Genomic DNA, 16,951 nt, shown 5'->3' on the forward strand with positions numbered 1-16,951 from the left:
CCGTCTGAAATAAAAGATTGCATCACATTATTCCACAAACAGCTACTAGAATGCATAAATCAAGCAAAATGGCAAAATTGGCACATGCAAGTGCGGAAATGGCAAACGAAAATGTAAACAGCCGGCAACGGAAACGGCATATTTGGCACCTAGAACTGTTTTGATCAAATTTCAGGCTACAGTTATTGGATCGAAGTACATGAGGTACCATTGTGAAGCCAAGAAGAAGGACTACCACTTTCATGAAGACACTGCAAGCCAGATCTCAATGGAACTAGGACAAAAATGAGCAAAACAGTTCCAGCCATTTCATTTCGGGTTACTAAATAGGCCCTGTTTGAAAAACCATAACTCACGACTCAGAGATCAGAATCAAGAAATTCCAAAGGTGTTAGAAAACTTATTTATAAGGCTATAACTTTTGTGTTTTGACCAAAAGCTGGATCAGTACGGAGCATAGGGAAAAATGGGTCCAAAGTTCCTGTCAGAACTGTCCAAATTCAAAGGCAGTTCTGATAACCGTTCTTGTTTTGGTCATAACTGAAGCTACGGAACTCGGATTTAGATGAACTTTATACCGTTTCAAAGATAATACCAAGATCTACATTTCTTATGAAGGGATCAACACCCAGTTCGCACGTTATCCAGGCAAACCGAGCATGGCCAGAGGCCAAATTTGAAAATGTAACACAATCCAGTATTCAAAACAGGAGTGAGTGTTTTGGCTATAACTCGGGCTACACTAATCCGTTTGACCTGAAATTTTGTAGACACATTAAGAACTTAAGAGGCTACAACTTTCATGTTTTGAGAAGCTTCCGAATCAGTACGTAGCATAAAGAAAAATAGAGCCCATGTTAGAATTTGTGAGCTGCCCTGATTCCAGTTTTGCCGGTTTTTGAACTTTGCAAACACATGATCTGTTTTCTTGATTCCGATGCAAATTTTCCAACCAATGTTATACCAAATATACACACATAAACCACCTCCTATTTTTCCTACAAGAAAACCGAAATTCCTTTCCCAATTTAATCCCAAACTTAACAAACACTAACCTTAGTCTAGGCACTAATCTTGCTAACTCCAACTAACTTCAACATCTTAACCAACTATACCCTAGTCATCCAAACCCTAACTCAACTAAAATACCTTCCTATTAAACTAGGGTTTCATGGTCAAATCTGTTTTTTGCCAAAATCTAACCATACAAGAACAATTAATACATCACAAAGTCCATTTACAAGCCAACAACCAACCAAATCAACTTAATGAACCATGAAGCAGAACCCTAACCTTTCATAGCCTTAACCAAAATTTGGGCAGCAAGAAACCACTAAAATAAACCATTAAACTACACAATAATCACCACATAAACCATACAAATTCATAATTACAACAAAACCATCACTTCACATGGTTTCAAGACTTAATCACCAAGAGTTAACTTTCAAATCAAATGATTTACCTTCAATCCAATCTTGTTGATGATTAAACCACAACAATCAAGTAGCAAAGATGTTGTCTTAAACTCCAAGATCAAGATGGAAGCTAGAAGAAGTTGAACTTGGAAGAACTTTTCCTTTCTCTCTTGCTCTTGCTCTCGGCCCTCCCTCTCCCTCTCTCTTTGGTTTTATTTTGTTTTGCTTCTTATGATTATCTTGCACATCCTATGATATATAAGCTTAGTCAAAGCCTTGGAAGTTATTTTCTACTACCACCAATCACATAAAAGCTCCCAATTTGCTCTCAAGCCCTTACACCTTCAACTTTGCATTTGATCAACTCTTGCCCTTAAACATTTGAAAGGCATTCAATTAACTCCATAGGTTATAACTTAATCTAGTCCAAAACATGTAATCACACTTAATTGCTTCACTAATCACTTTCCTTTCTTAATCACCTATACTTAATCATACTTTCTCCATAATAAAAAAAATTAAACAACAACCTTTATAACATTGGCAAAATTAAGGTTTTAAACCCAACTTAAGCTTTCTAATCTATTGGAACACTAGAGGGTTTACTAGTCTGAGGTTTTCTAACTTTTAAACTTACTTAACCTATATAAAATAAATCGAATTCTATACTTACTTGTACCAAAACACACTCTAGAATACCAAACATAAATTACAACTCAAATTTGTGATTAATACAAAAACTGGAATTTTATAAATAATCCAATTTAGGGTTTTCGAATAATTTAGTACAAAATAGAACAAAATGCTATTAATATCACATAATTTCGAAATTAAGGACTATCCGGGGTCTCACACCTTAAATTAGACCGAATACTCTTTTTTTTGTGAGTTGAGTATAAGTGACAAAATATTAGTCTAAATAAGCTGAATTGGGGCTCGAAAGAATGATATTTTGTGTGAGTTTGAGGATGTCAAAACCCAACTCATATAACCCAATTGTTTGGCCTATGTAAAACATTTATATTATTTTCCACTGGGACTTCTTTATTTCAATCGGCTTATTACCCCCTTCCAATTTCTTTGGGTCATAAATTACAGTCAAAGATTTGTTCAATACAACGGTTTCATTGGATTTCTGAGGCACCCATGTGTTTTATGCACCAGTTTACGTTCCCGCTGTTGCTCATTCTTGGCCAGGATTAATTCATTGGCTGCGAATAATTTATTTTGATTCCATAACTATAATCCTAATCACCGTTTATGCCCAGACTATTCAAGCTTAAAACAATCACCGTTTATGCACCGTTTATCCAACTTTGATTATTCTCTACCTCTACTAATGTTTTTATTTCCTACCAGTTTCAGTACATTTTTAATATTTGTTCGATAAAAAATTTAAATTTGTAAACTAAATTCCCACTTAACTTGATTTCACTCATATGATTTAATCACTGTGAGTCGAACCCATTATAGATGTTGAATCTATTAGCTATATTCTTTTAATAAATTAAGGGAAACACCTTTTAATTCCATTTATACTTTAATCAATATCATTTTCCGAACTCAATTGAGTGAACAAGTAAAGGAAAATTTGAATTGTTTTTATTTTTTATGTTATACCTAAGTAAAATACTTAAACTTCCTACGTACCCTTTTGTAGGAATCAAATCTTATGTAGTTCCTTTATCAACTTTTTTTAACTTTTACTTTATTTTTACGCCTTCACAATAACTTTTGAGTACCAAGACCAATAATTTTGATGTCATAAAATATTTGACTTTGGACACTAATATCAAAAGTAATTTATATTCCATAGACGGGATAAGAGGGGTACAAAGGACTATAAAAATGGACATAAGAGTTGCTTGAGCAAAATCCGGTGTTAATGACATTTTAGTGGCAAGCGAGATTGCCAGAACAATTATCTTCCTATCAGAGTGCATTTTACTCAAATGTCAAGATTGCTCACAATCAATCAATTTTATATATGTTCATTGATTTTTCTATGATCCCTTATACATTAATTACTTCTCTTTTCTCTATCTAATTAATTATTTTCTGTTAGGGTCACACAATTCTTCCTATTATTCTCATTTTGTTATAAATTTTTCTTGCATTTTTTGGTTATATGTGCTTTTTCTTTTTTATTCAATTCTAAAACTTCATTTATTCATTTATATGTTTTTCGCAAATAGAACTTCATTTAACTCCAACAAAATTCAGTTTAAAATAATTATTATTATGATGCCATTGTAACTCAATACTTTAGTATACAATTTTTTTGACATGCAACACACATTTGGAAACTCAGCGAAGGGTAGACAATTTATCCCCTAGGGGCGGAGGTCACAAAGTTCAAGCTCGTGGGGAGACATCGCCATTGGAAGCATTGCATTTAGATCCAGTGGTGATTTTTGGCAGCCATGTGCAGGAGAAAATGGGACTGGGGAGGATCTCCGAGGTAAAGGTACGAGGTATTCGTGCTGGTTTTTTCTCTGATAGAACTCTAAGATCTATGGTTAATGCATCAACAAAGGCTTTCTCTGTCTTATCTCATGATTAAGTTGCTTTTTTGAAATATAAGGGGAGTAGCTCGTGCCCCTAATCTAAAAAGGCTGAAGAAGCTTATTATATTGCACTCACTACAATTGGTAGTAATTGTTCAACTTAAGACGGGTTTGGAGAATCTTACTGCCATTAGACTGAAGTTGGGGATGGATTGTTGCATGACTAATCAATGGGGTTCTGTTTGGGTGTTTTACCAGTTTCTGTTTAATCGTTAGAGTATCGAGGAGTCGTCACAACATTTAACTGTCCAAGTACAATCTCATATATTTCCAGCTTCTATTAATTTGTCATGTATTCATGCTAAGTGCACGGATCAAGAAAGGGAGGTTTTGTTGAGTGCCTTATTAAGGGATAAACCTTCTTCGACTCCGTGGTTTTTGGTGGAGAATTTCAATGTGATCACTAATGAGGGGGAAAAGAGGGGAGGTCTGCCCTTTAGACCCTCTGAAGGTCTGGATTTTTTGAATTTCATGTCGGTAGCGGGAGTGAGTGATGCGGGGTTCTTTGGGTCGAAGTTTACCTGGTGCAATAACCGCTCAGGTACAGCTCAGATTTGGAAGCGCCTAGATAGATTGCTAATGAGTGGGTTGGCTTTGGAGATATAGAACCAGGTCATGGTCCAACATTTGGGGCGTGATCTGTCGGATCACTCTCCGCTGTTACTATCTGTGGTTACAAAGCTGGACAATAAACCCAAGCTGTTTCGATTTTTGAACGCCTGGACCACACATAAGGATTTGCTGGGGATGGTTAAAGAATGCTGGTCACTGTCGGTTAGCGGACCTCCCATGCAGATACTGGCAACGAAGCTACGGGTTGTTAAACAAGCTCTAAAGCAATGGTCTAAGCTTTCCTTTGGTGATATTTTTGAGGCAGTTCGGTGCGCAGAGCGCAAGGTAGTGGATGTCGAGACGAAGTACGACCTGGATCCAACGATCAATTGCGCTGCGAGTTACACCATGCCCGGGCACGGCTACGGCACGCCCTGACAATCAAGGAGGGTTTTTGGAGGCAGAAAGCACGAGTGAAATAGCTTTTGGATGGGGACAGGAATTCTAAGTTCTTTCACTCATTGGTCGTAGAAAGGAGGTGTCGGGCAATGATTCATCGGGTGAGGAAGACGGACGGAGAGTGGATTGAGGAGGAGCCACAAATTGGTGAAGCAGCCGTGAGCTTCTTCTAGGAGCTTTTCACGGCAGAGAGTGGTCCACCGCCCAATGAAATTTTAGAGATCATTCCGAAATTAGTCACTTCCCAGGACAACTCGCTATTAACAGAGATTCCGTCTCTCGAAAAAGTCAAGGACATAGTTTTTGCACTCAATGAGGAGAGTGCAGTAGGCCTGAATGGATTCACAGGGAAATTCTTCACCTTTGCGTGGGAGGTGACAGCCACGGATGTGCATAGGGCGGTAGTGAATTTTTTCTGCAGTGTGGAGCTCCCTAGGAGTATCACGGCTACCTCGATTGTGCTGCTGCCAAAAATAGAAAACCCTCAGGACTTCACTCAATTTCGGCCAATAAGTCTATGCAATTTCGCTAACAAAATCATTTCAAAGCTTCTATCAGAGAGATTGGCTAAGATACTGCCTCGGCTCATATCTCTACAGTAGAGCGAGTTTGCGAAAAGGAGACAGATTGTGGATAATTTTTTGTTGGTTCAGGAGTTGTTAATAGATATCAAGAAGTCAAATCAAGGTGGGAACGTGGTGATTAAGTTAGACATGATGAAAGCATATGATTGAGTCTCGTGGCCTTTTCTTATGCAAGTGCTTCGTCACTCCGGGTTCAGTGAGACCTGGATAGACATGATATGGCACCTAGTTTCTAATGTCTGGTTCTTGGTATTAGTTAATGGCGCTCCGCAAGGCTTTTTCAAGTCATCACGGGGTCTACAGCAAGGGAATCCATATCATCGGCCTTATTTGTTATTGGAGCAGAGGTGCTATCTCACACCTTTTAAAGTACCTCCTCGGTGTCCTGTCGTAACGCACCTGGCATATGCCAATGATGTGATCATAGTTTCCAGTGGCATGAGATCCTCTCTGAATCTGCTTAAGAGGGTACTAGAGCAATAAAATTTTGCATTGGGGCAGCAGATAAATACCCAAAAAAGTTGTTTCTTGACTCACCTAAGGTTTTGTCATAGAAGGCTGCAGTGTTGGTCAGATACTTGGGTTTCAAAAGCGAGCTTTTCTAGTACGATACCTCGGATGTCTGTTGTACATAGGAAGGCGGAAGAAGGTTTACTTTGCAGATATATATAATACGGTGGCGTTTCAGATTTAGTCTTGGAAGAATTAGCTTTTATCAGTTGGAGGTAGAGTGGTATTGATTAAGAGTGTTTTATTTTCAATGCCGATACACTTGCTCGCAACTTCTTCTCCTCCACAGGGGGTTTTCATGGCCTTGGAGAAGTTATTTGCAGATTTCTTATGGGGGTCATCAGACTTTAGGACTAATTTCCACTGGATTCGGTGGGAGAATTTGTGTAGACCGCGGGAAGAGGGAGTTTACGATTTTTTCTCAGTTAAGCTCTGGTGAAAATTTCGGCAACAGCAATCGCTATGGGCAAAATTCATGTCAAGGAAATATTGTGCGGGATTGAATTCGTGTCTGGCTGAGGCGAGTCAATGGAGTCCCACACGTAGAGGAGGATGGTAGCAGTGCAGCAAGTAGGGGAGGACAACATTAGCTGGGTCGTACAGCAAGGATTGATGAATATTTGGCATGACAACTGGGATGGGTTCAGGGGCGTTATGTCACAAGGTTGAGATCTTCCACGACAACTTGGTCGCTTGTAGACACCAAAAATTTCACCCTCATTTTATTTACTTTTTATTATTTATTTATCTTTATTTTTATTTTATTTCCTTCATTTTATTTATATTTTTGTTCATTTTTGTTGAATTTTATTTATTCTTGTTTCACTTCTATTTCTTGATAAAAAAAATTTATTATTAGAAAAACAGGAAAAGAAAAGAAAAATCATCAAAATCAATTTTGGAAAGAAAAAAAATCCCCACTCGCGCGTGATTGCACACGTGCGTCTTCTTCTTCCGCTGAAGCCGTGAACCAGAAACAGTACTAGACTTGCAAGCTGGCATTTTGGGAGCATTTTTTTGACGCAATTGGTTTTCCTCTAAGCTCGAGTACAAGGACACCTCATCCATTTAGATTTGATCAAGAAACTTCTGGAATGGAGGCCATCAAATGGCTTATGAATCTGCTAGCAAGACAAGGGTTCATCTTCACCCTTGAAAATAGGTTTTGGCAACATTGCTCCATATTTATAGAATAGAAAGGCAAAGAAAGAAAGAACGAAGGACAACAAGTAAAGAGAAGGGGTGGCGGCTAGGGTTGAAAGGAGGGAGTTGTGTGGGTAAAAGTGAGAGGGAGACCGCGAGGAGAAAGAGAGGAAGAGAGAGCTACGGGTTTGAAAAGAAAAAACCCAGAAACTAAGATGGAAACCAGGAGCTCCGGGGGCTGGAAAACAAAAAAGAAAAAGAGTTTATGGGATAGAAAGAACAGAGAGATTTGCGAGGGAGAAAGGAAGAAAAACAAAAAAGGGAGAGTGAGGGAAGCTTCGGTCAGCAAGGGGAGTGAGAGGAAGAAACAACAAAAGAAAAGAGAGGAAGGAAACCAGAAAAGGAAAACAAGTGAGGGAGGAGAGAAACGAAAAAGAAAAGGAACCAAAAAAAAAAGCAAGAGGGTTTCGGCTGGGAGAAAGCAGCTCCAGGCAGGTGGAATCGAAGCTCAAAGTGACAAACGCGTCACTCCTGGAAATTGCTGAAACAAAGAAGAGAGGGTTTTCTGACTTCCCTCCATAGATCTGTGCAACTTCCATCGATTTTCCAGGGTTTTATCTCTGTAAGCATATCATTTAAACCATTTCTGAACCTTCTGAGGCTTACTAGACGTAAGTCTTTGCTATGGATGTGCTCTTGTTGATGCCACTGTTTTACCTTTTGTTTGGTGGAGTATTTCGTGGGTTTGGACTGGGTTTTGGGGTAGGAGTTTAGGTTTTCTATAGGGTTTCATCCGGTGAATCTATGAGTCTTGGTTGAAGTTTATGGCTGATTGTAACAAGCAATAGGGCTGTCAACGGGTCGGGTCCGGGCCGGAATTCATTATTCCGGACCCGGACCCGGACCCGAATTACTATGCTGGATCCGGACCCGACCCGTTTACCCGACGGGTCCTTTATTCTACGTTCCGGATCCGGATCCGGCGGTCCCGGATCCGGATCCGGGTCTACCCGAACAAATTTACCAAATTTTATAATTTCTAATAAAAATGAGAAAAAAATTTATTTGTAAACTAATTTCTAACTAATGCAAAGAAAAAATCAAATAAGAAAAGAAATCAAATTAACTTTATTAAAATACATCACCCTAATCAAATTATATTGATAAATATATATTTTTTAAATTATTAATTCATTTATATCCGGATCCGGGTCTAATACGGGCCGGAATACTATATTCCGTATCCGACCCGTTTTTTTGTTTGATAAAACGGATCCGGATCCGGATCCGGGAAACGGAATTAAATCTCTACCCATACCCGCATTAATTTCATGGATCCGGGTCTAGACCCGACCCGTTGACAGGCCTAACAAGCAAGCCCAGCAGATTGTAGATCTTTTTCTTTTCATCAGATTTGCATGATCTTTTCATCTGTTCTTTGTTGTTTTCTTTGTCCGGATTCTCCTCGATTGTATCTGCTAAAGATAGGCCATTATGTTTGGGTTATGTTAAAACTGATTATTTGAGGATTATGTGGGTTTGGAGGCTGATTAAATAACAGGTTTGGTTTGAGTTTTTGTACGGACACAATCGCGTGGGATGAGCTGCAAAGTTTGCAGCAGAAATCTGATCTTATGGCCCCTCTCTGCCTAGATTTCCTTTGTTTGCATGATTAGTTTTTGTGTGTGATGATGGTTTTATGGAAGCTAATGAATGTTGGGTTTCAAAGCAATGTTTAAAGTCATTATAAACTCCCTGGATTCGCTAATAACCCGCAAAGTTGCAGAACCCAGAAACCAACAATAAGAAAGAAAGCCTCTTCATGGGTTGCATGATGTTGTCTCGAAATTCCTTGTACAGATGCCTAGTATCTTGTTTGTTTCATGGTCCGGGTTTTGGGATGTTTTCTTGAATGTTTTGGTGTGACGTTTTAAGCAAATGTTAAGGATTTCTTTGCTGCACTTTCTGTTTTTCTTGCTTTCTTGGCCTGGATCCACTTTGTTGGGATCGCTAAAGGTAGACAACCATGCTTGGGCTATGTTAAAATTGATGATTTGGGACTTATGTGAGTTTGGTTGATAAATAATGAGTTGTGCAATCTTTTGGTATGAAATCCGCACGGGTTGGAGTTGCAAGTTTGCAGCAGAAAATTGCAGAAGGAAAGAAAGCTTCAGTTGCCGAAAGCCTTTGATGCATGCATGGAAATATTATCAAAAATTGCACTTTGCTCCCTGTCGTTTCTAAATGATGTTACTATGGCCAAATAAATTGGAAAAGCTAATCATTTCGGTCCCTTTAAAAATGTTAATTTTCTTTGATATGATTTACTGTGATTTTTTTTTTAGGGAAAAATACACGGAACCCCCCTATGGTTTCGCGAAAAGACACGGAACCCCCCTATCGTTTAGAAACATACACATAAACGCCCTAAACTTCATAACTGAAGTGGAAATAGACCTATAACCGGCTGAGCGAACTACTGATGATGGGTCTGCGAGGTTCTTTTGAAAAGATCGTGAGTTTCATTCCCAATCTACCCTTCAGTTGCTATATAGAAGGCACTACATATTAGGGGAGAATATATTTGAAGCTATCAAAGAGTGAAAGGAAAAAGGGTGAAGATCTACTTCTGAGTATATCGAAGTCGTCATGTCCACTTCTGCAAATTTTGGAGGAGGTTTGACAGATCTAAGGTATGAATGGTCTCGATGCTTCTGCAAGAAAAGAACAAAAATCAAGATCGTGGAGTCCAACAAACCCTCAAAAGGTAGGCTGTATTACATTTGTGAAGATCAATCCTGCTCCTTTTGGGCATGGTGCAATCCTCTAAGAAGGGATGGAATGGGCAATGAATGTACTAGTAAAAGTCCAGAAACAAGATTAGACGAAAGTTCTGGGTTCTCTCCAAGAGTGAACAGTAATGAAGGTATGCTAGCTGTGAACAATGGTGACATTTTGTCAGGGCTACATGCAAAGTTGAGCACGGTTGAAGGCATTGTGGGGATGTTGAAAGTGATAATGATTTTGTCTCTTATTATTTGTTGTTTATCTCTAGTTATTGCTGCTTATAGAAAATAGTAGTTTGGTTAGTGGCAGTATAATGATGTACTAAATAATGTAATGATTTTAGTGTTTGGTTAGTGGCAGTATAATGATGTACTAAATAATGTAATGATTTTAGTTTATGAAAAAATTCCAAATTTTGTCATGATTTGTATTCCTGTCTGAAAGAAAGATAATAATCATACAACCTGTTTAGTCATGAACCAACTGTCATGACCACAATCCAATATGATAATATGATAACCACAATCCAATATATAGCAATACAAAACCAACTGTAATTTAGATAGTCATAATATGATAACCACAATCCAATATATAGCAATACAAAAAAGAGCAATAATGCCAATAATGTCATTACAAAAAAGAGCATCACTTACAAAATATGTTAATCCATTATACAATGTCATTACAAAATATGCCAATAATGTCATTACAAAAAAGAGCATCCTGATCCTAATTTTTCTTAAATCTTTTGGATCGAGAACTGGGGTTGTTATCAGTAACTGCAGCAGTGCTGCTTTGCTGAGATACTTGATGCACTGGTGCTTCTCTGGTTGGGGCTGAAGTGGAAGCTGTTCTTGCCCCTCGCTGGGTATTGCTTGCTGGAGCCTGCAACCAGAGTCAAAAATTTATTGCTGGAATAATTATCAAGAGTACATAGTCCAAGAAAAATTCAAGTACTTAAATGTACCTTATACAACTTGGATTTGGGATGAGGAGGTTCCTTACAAGTTCTCCTATTATGGCCAGTTTTTAAACATCTCTTACAGTATACTGGCAACCCCTTTTTGGAAGCTCTTTGTGGATCTCTCGGTTCATCCGGACCTCTTCTTCTAAGTTTTTTAGGTCTCCCAAGTTGTTTCTTCACAAATGGTGGATTTAACAGCTGCATTCCACTATCAATCCAGTGTTTTTGGATGGAACAGCTCCAATGCTATAAGCATATGCCCTCAAGTATGCCTCTTTACTATAGCACTCATCGACATAGTTTTCAACCTTCATCCGCATGCTTTGAATGGCAGAAATAGCATGCACACATGGAATTCCAGTCAACTGGAATGCACCACATGAACAGCTTCTATGTTGCAAGTTCACGACGGAGGTTCTGTTGAAACCATCAACCTCAAATGATTCAATACCATCAAATATAGCAATACAATGTCTGCTCTTCTCTATACTTTTGGCTAGCTTCTCAATAATGTTTGGACACAATCTGCCTCCATATGACTCCATGCCTTGCCTCTTCAATGTCAATCGTTGCATTAACTTTCTTCTGAAAAATTCAAGAAGAGTCACAATTGGCTCGTCTCTTGCTTTTAAAATGTAGTTGTTGAAACTCTCATTCAAATTGTTGACTGAAATATCAGTCTTAGCAGCCATTCCATAATGTGCTCTAGACCACAAGTGATATGGCAGCCTTTTTAACCAACCAGCAGCAGTAAGGTTCTCTCCATTTTGTGGCTGAGCTATCTCCAAAGCATTCAATGCTCTCTTGAAATCATCACCATTAGTTGCTGATGCAGTAGCCCAAAACAATTCTCTTAGTTCACTGTCTTTGAACTTTGCCTTAAAATTCTCAAACAGATACCTAAGGCAAAATCTGTGTTCTGCACCAGGAAATAGCTCCTCTATAGCATGTACCAGTCCTTTTTGCCTGTCAGAAATGAAGGTATAAGGCACTACATTGCCCCTTCCAATATGAGTAATCAGTTCCTTCAAAAACCAAGTCCAGCTATTATAGTTTTCTGCTTCAACAATGGCAATGGCTATGGGAAACATATTGTCATTCCCATCCCTTCCAAGTGCTGCTAACAGCTGACCTCCAAAGGGCCCCTTCAAGAAGCAACCATCTAGGCCAATGATTGGTCTACAACCTGCAAGAAAGCCCTTTTTAAGAGCACCCAAACCATAGAATAACCTTTGAAATGTTGCCCTTTCCTCAATAGACCTCCTGTCTATTTGTATAGCTATATGACTGTCTGGATTTGACTGTCTAACCGTGGCAGCATAATCCCACAGCCGTTCATATTGCTCCATATCACAACCTTTGATTGCCTCCCTGGCCTTCCTCTTAGTCCTGTATGCTTTTTTGCCACTTATATTAACCATGAATCTTCTTCTGGCATCATTAATAATGCCATCCAAGCTGCAATTAGGGTCATCTCGAACCTTCTCTTGAAACTTTCTGCTCAGATAAGTTGAGGTTGCATGCTTGTTAGTGTACTCTCTGCCGCAATGTGTGACAGCCCCACTTTCCCCTAAGGCGAACCAAAGGGATTGGCGGACTGCCTGCCCAGCTCTCGCCAGGACTAACGATGCAGACCAGAACTATCTATAGCGATCCGGAACTTACAAACGAGCGTAAACGAGTCAAAATGGTAAAATAACCCAAAATTAAAAAAATGAAATCCGGAGTCGGCCATGAATAGTAACCGACCCGTCAGAACCCAACCGAAATAGCTAACAAATATTCACATCTGAATTTTAGCGTTTACAAATCAAAATGACATACAAAAGTTTTCAAAAGTTAATATATACACATGGTTTGCCAAATCAAAAGAGAAAACGCCCCCAAAAGTACACTTAGGGTTTTAATACATAAGCTATACAAAAGATACGTTCGACTAGCTCAATTTGGCAGCCATTTGTCAAATCCAGACCAAAAGGGGTTTATTTTCCTGTAAGGAAAACAAAAGGAACAGAAAGGGGTGAGCTTGCGCTCAATGAGGTACCAAACATATAGCAGAAAAATCATGGCATTTCACATTTTACAAAATCAGATACACATGCTAGATGTAAAGCAAAGGAACCAATGATTCAAATCAGAAGGATACGGGTGGCTCTCAGGAGCCAAATTTCCAGCGCAGTACTTGATCCAGACCGGTTGACTCTCCGTCAACGTATATAGAACCAAACGTCCGTAGACCCCTCTTTACACCGAATTCCGTCCACCAAACACCCCTTTACCGGGCCCGCTCACCGTAACCGAACAGAAATGGTAATACTCGAGTATACCGGAATCAAGGGTCTCAATACCCAAAAATCCCCGAACAGACTACCGTGGTTCGTTATCTAATCGTCCAGGCCCTTGCCGGCCCGACTCGAATAACTTAGCCACAGGATTGAGCTCATAGGTCATAGAAATCCGAACAGATGCAGACACAGATAACAGATTCAAATTTTACATAGTAAATTGGCATATGAACAGACTAGAGAACGAGTGTGATAAAGTACACCCCCGTCTCGAACAAATAAACAGATTGCAGAGCAGAAATCAAGTTAAACAGCAATGGAGGGGAGTGGTACACTCACCGGCTCAACTTCAAAAGTTTTCACTTCAGATTGGCTTTAATCGCCAAGAAACCCTAAAATAATCAAAATAAACCAATTGATACTTCCAGAATCGAGTAAACAGAATGCACAGGTGAGGCTCGACTACTAGTCGTATGCCTCGCCAAATAATTACTAATGCAAGGGTGCAAAACATGATTTTCTTGGAAACGAAAAGGTTGCATGAAGACCTAGGCACAAACAACCCAAAAGCCTTTCATTCTACCAAAAGGCAAACCCAACTTAAAGGAACCAAACGGCCTAGAAAATCGGGCAGCACTTCCCCTAAATTTCTTACTTTTCCAGCTATTAAGGCTTCATTCTATCCTCAAATCAGTCCCAACATCTCACACAAAATTCATCTCATTTCCCAAAAGCCGTTCACTAGGCTCAAAGTGGTACAAGTACAAAAGTTAACTAGGAAACAACCGAAATGAAAGCAAGCCCTAAAAGAAACTCGATAACGAGTCATATAGCAATGCTAAACACAACCCCAATAGGGTTTCATATGCATAAATGAGCATAATAGCAAACCAGAAATTAGAAAATGGCCTTAGTCTTGGCCCCAAATAGAAAACTGTTTTGCCCTTATTATGCGGTAATGGTGTAAAATTCTCTACGGTTATCGGATGGGGGTGTAAGACCCACCGTTTCGAAGCTATGAAACAGGGCTACAACAATGTAGAAGGTCACTCAATCCAGTTCCTAGCTTAACTAGTTCGAAAATGCCAAATACTATACCAGAATTACCAAAACAGGTTTGCAAAACACAGAAAACTGTAATCGGTATATCTCAGTCCATACAAGTCCAAATGCTGAAATTCCAAAGGCATAAGTTAGATAAGACATCCAGCTACATTTCATCAGAAGACACCAACTTCAAAATCCAAACCAATTCCAGTCAAAAGGGCCAATTACTATCACAGTTTTCGCATTCTGATCAAAACAGAACAGCTACAGTAAAAACGGCATAACTCACTCTGCACTCATCCAAATGACCTGAAATTTTACAGGCACCTCAAACACATCAATACCTACAACTTTCATGTTTTGAGCAAAGTCTAATTCGGCCTCTAACCCAGTGATCTAAAACCGGACAGAATTGGGATTTTATGAACCCTAACTTTTCAATTTTCACACCAAATCCAAAATTAGTTGCATTTATCCACATTTCACATCCACTAGAGTCATTTCCAACCACTACAATTCATCATACAAGCCCCCAACATCAAGATCATATTAAACCAGAAAAATTCCCAATAAAATAAAAACTTCACCAAAACAAGCCAAATCAAGAGATAAATCACATTTTCAAACACTCAAGCCACTTCTAAGCATCATATAACCATTATTAGAGGTAGTAGGGTGTTCAAGCAACACTTACCAAGAAATCAAGAGAGAGGAAGATGTTGTGCACCTTAGTTCTTCAAACAAAGTTCACCAAACAACTTACTAGCACTAGAAGGAAGAATTTTATGGAGCAAATCTAAGTTTAATTGGTTGGAATGGAAGATTGAGATAGTTTGAAGCTTGTAAATTGAAGAAGTTTTTCTTCCTTGTCCAAGAGGGAGAATCGGCCAACAAGAGGTAAGAAAGAATGAATTTTTAGTCAATTTTTGAGATATTTAATCCATGGTAAGAAAAGTCAAAAATGTCCAACAAGTGGACCAATCACATAGTGCCACTTGGCACTTCATTTAATGCCTTCCTATCACTTGGTTCCTCTCACATCAATGCCATGTCACCCTCTACTTATCTCTTAACACCCGATAAATTTCCACCAGTATCCGAAACTTAACCTTATTGGCCGAATTTTTCCGTACTTTTCGCACTAGTGGGTCCCACGTCCAAAATATATTCTTAATTTTCTAAAAACTCACCAATACTAGAAAAATCATTTAAAAACTATAATTACTCATAAAATCTACCAGAAAAATATTCCTAGGCCCGAAAATGCAGAAAACATGCAATTAAGCGGGAAATAAACCCTAGGAAAAAATATTAGGGCAAAACGGGTTCTCACACTCTCTCCCCCTTAAAAGAATTTCGTCCTCGAAATTCCTTATCAGCGGAATCCATCAAATCTAAGGTACCTAACGGATCGTACCTTCTACGTCCTCAGACGAGTCAGGGACCTGATGATGCTCCAGGGAATATACTCGAGCCGGTACTTTCGCTCCAGTCCCTTCTTCTTTCGACTGTCCAGGGTTGGTCTTAGCTGGTTGCTGAGAGTTAGTCTTGGTTGGTGGTGGAGTCCCTCTCCTTTCGCGCAGTCGTGCTGGACAGTTAGCAATTCGATGTTCGGCGCTACCACAGCGCAGGCATTTTCCTTCTTTCTTCCAACAATTTGCCTCCGTGTGCTTTGGCCCTCCGCAGTATCCACAGGGACCTCGAGTAGCAGTGCCCGATCCTCCCGATGAGACACCACTGGCCACCCCCGGTTGTCGTACTCCCCCGTTCCCTTTTCCACTCTTAGGGGGTGTGCTCTTATCTTCCTGTTCCGAGCTGCTCCCAGGAAAGCCCCTTTTCTTGGTTTGGAAGTTTCTAACTTGTAGCCTCGCATCTTCAACCCGTTGAGCTTTCTCCACAGCGTCACTAAAGGTACTAAGTTGAGCTACAGCCAAATCCTTTTGAATCTCAACATTTAGCCCCTGAATAAAACGCCTTATCCGTCTTTGTTCGGTTATGATCAGTTCAGGCGCAAACTTAGACAACCTAGTGAATTGACTTTCATACTCGGCTACGGTTTGTGTTCCCTGGCGAAGCCGAATGAATTCATCTTCCTTCTTTTCTTGGATGAGAGGAGGGAAAAACTTGGCATTAAATTCTCTCATAAAGTTCGCCCACGTCCTCGGGGTTTGTTCTCTTTCCCATTTCATTCGAATGACATTCCACCAGGAACGGGCGGCTCCCTCCAGTTGAAAGACAGCAAATGTCACCTGTCTCTCCTCGGTATAGTGTAAGGCAGCGAAAATATCGATCATCTTCTCCAGCCACTTCTCAGCTACGTCAGGATCAGGGCCTCCAAGAAATTTGGGTGGGGAGAACTTCTGAAATCTCTCAAGGGCTCTATCCTCGCCCTCCATGTGATGACCAGGATTCCCAGGGTTAGGGTTAGGGTTTTGACCTTGTTGGTGCACCACTTGGGCTAGCAAAGCAGTCATTTGCTGCATGGCAGCAGCTATTTGGACATTGGGGTCAACCCTAAGTTCAGGGTTTGGTCCAGATGAGGTTTCCCCAGTACCCCTTTCAGGCGTAGGTTGCCTATTTCCACGCCCACGGCCCCGTCCACTCCGTGTACCTTCCATGAGTTTTACTTGGT

The sequence above is a fragment of the Coffea arabica genome, chromosome 2c (assembly GCF_036785885.1).
Source record: "Coffea arabica cultivar ET-39 chromosome 2c, Coffea Arabica ET-39 HiFi, whole genome shotgun sequence".
Taxonomy (NCBI): Eukaryota; Viridiplantae; Streptophyta; class Magnoliopsida; order Gentianales; family Rubiaceae; genus Coffea; species Coffea arabica.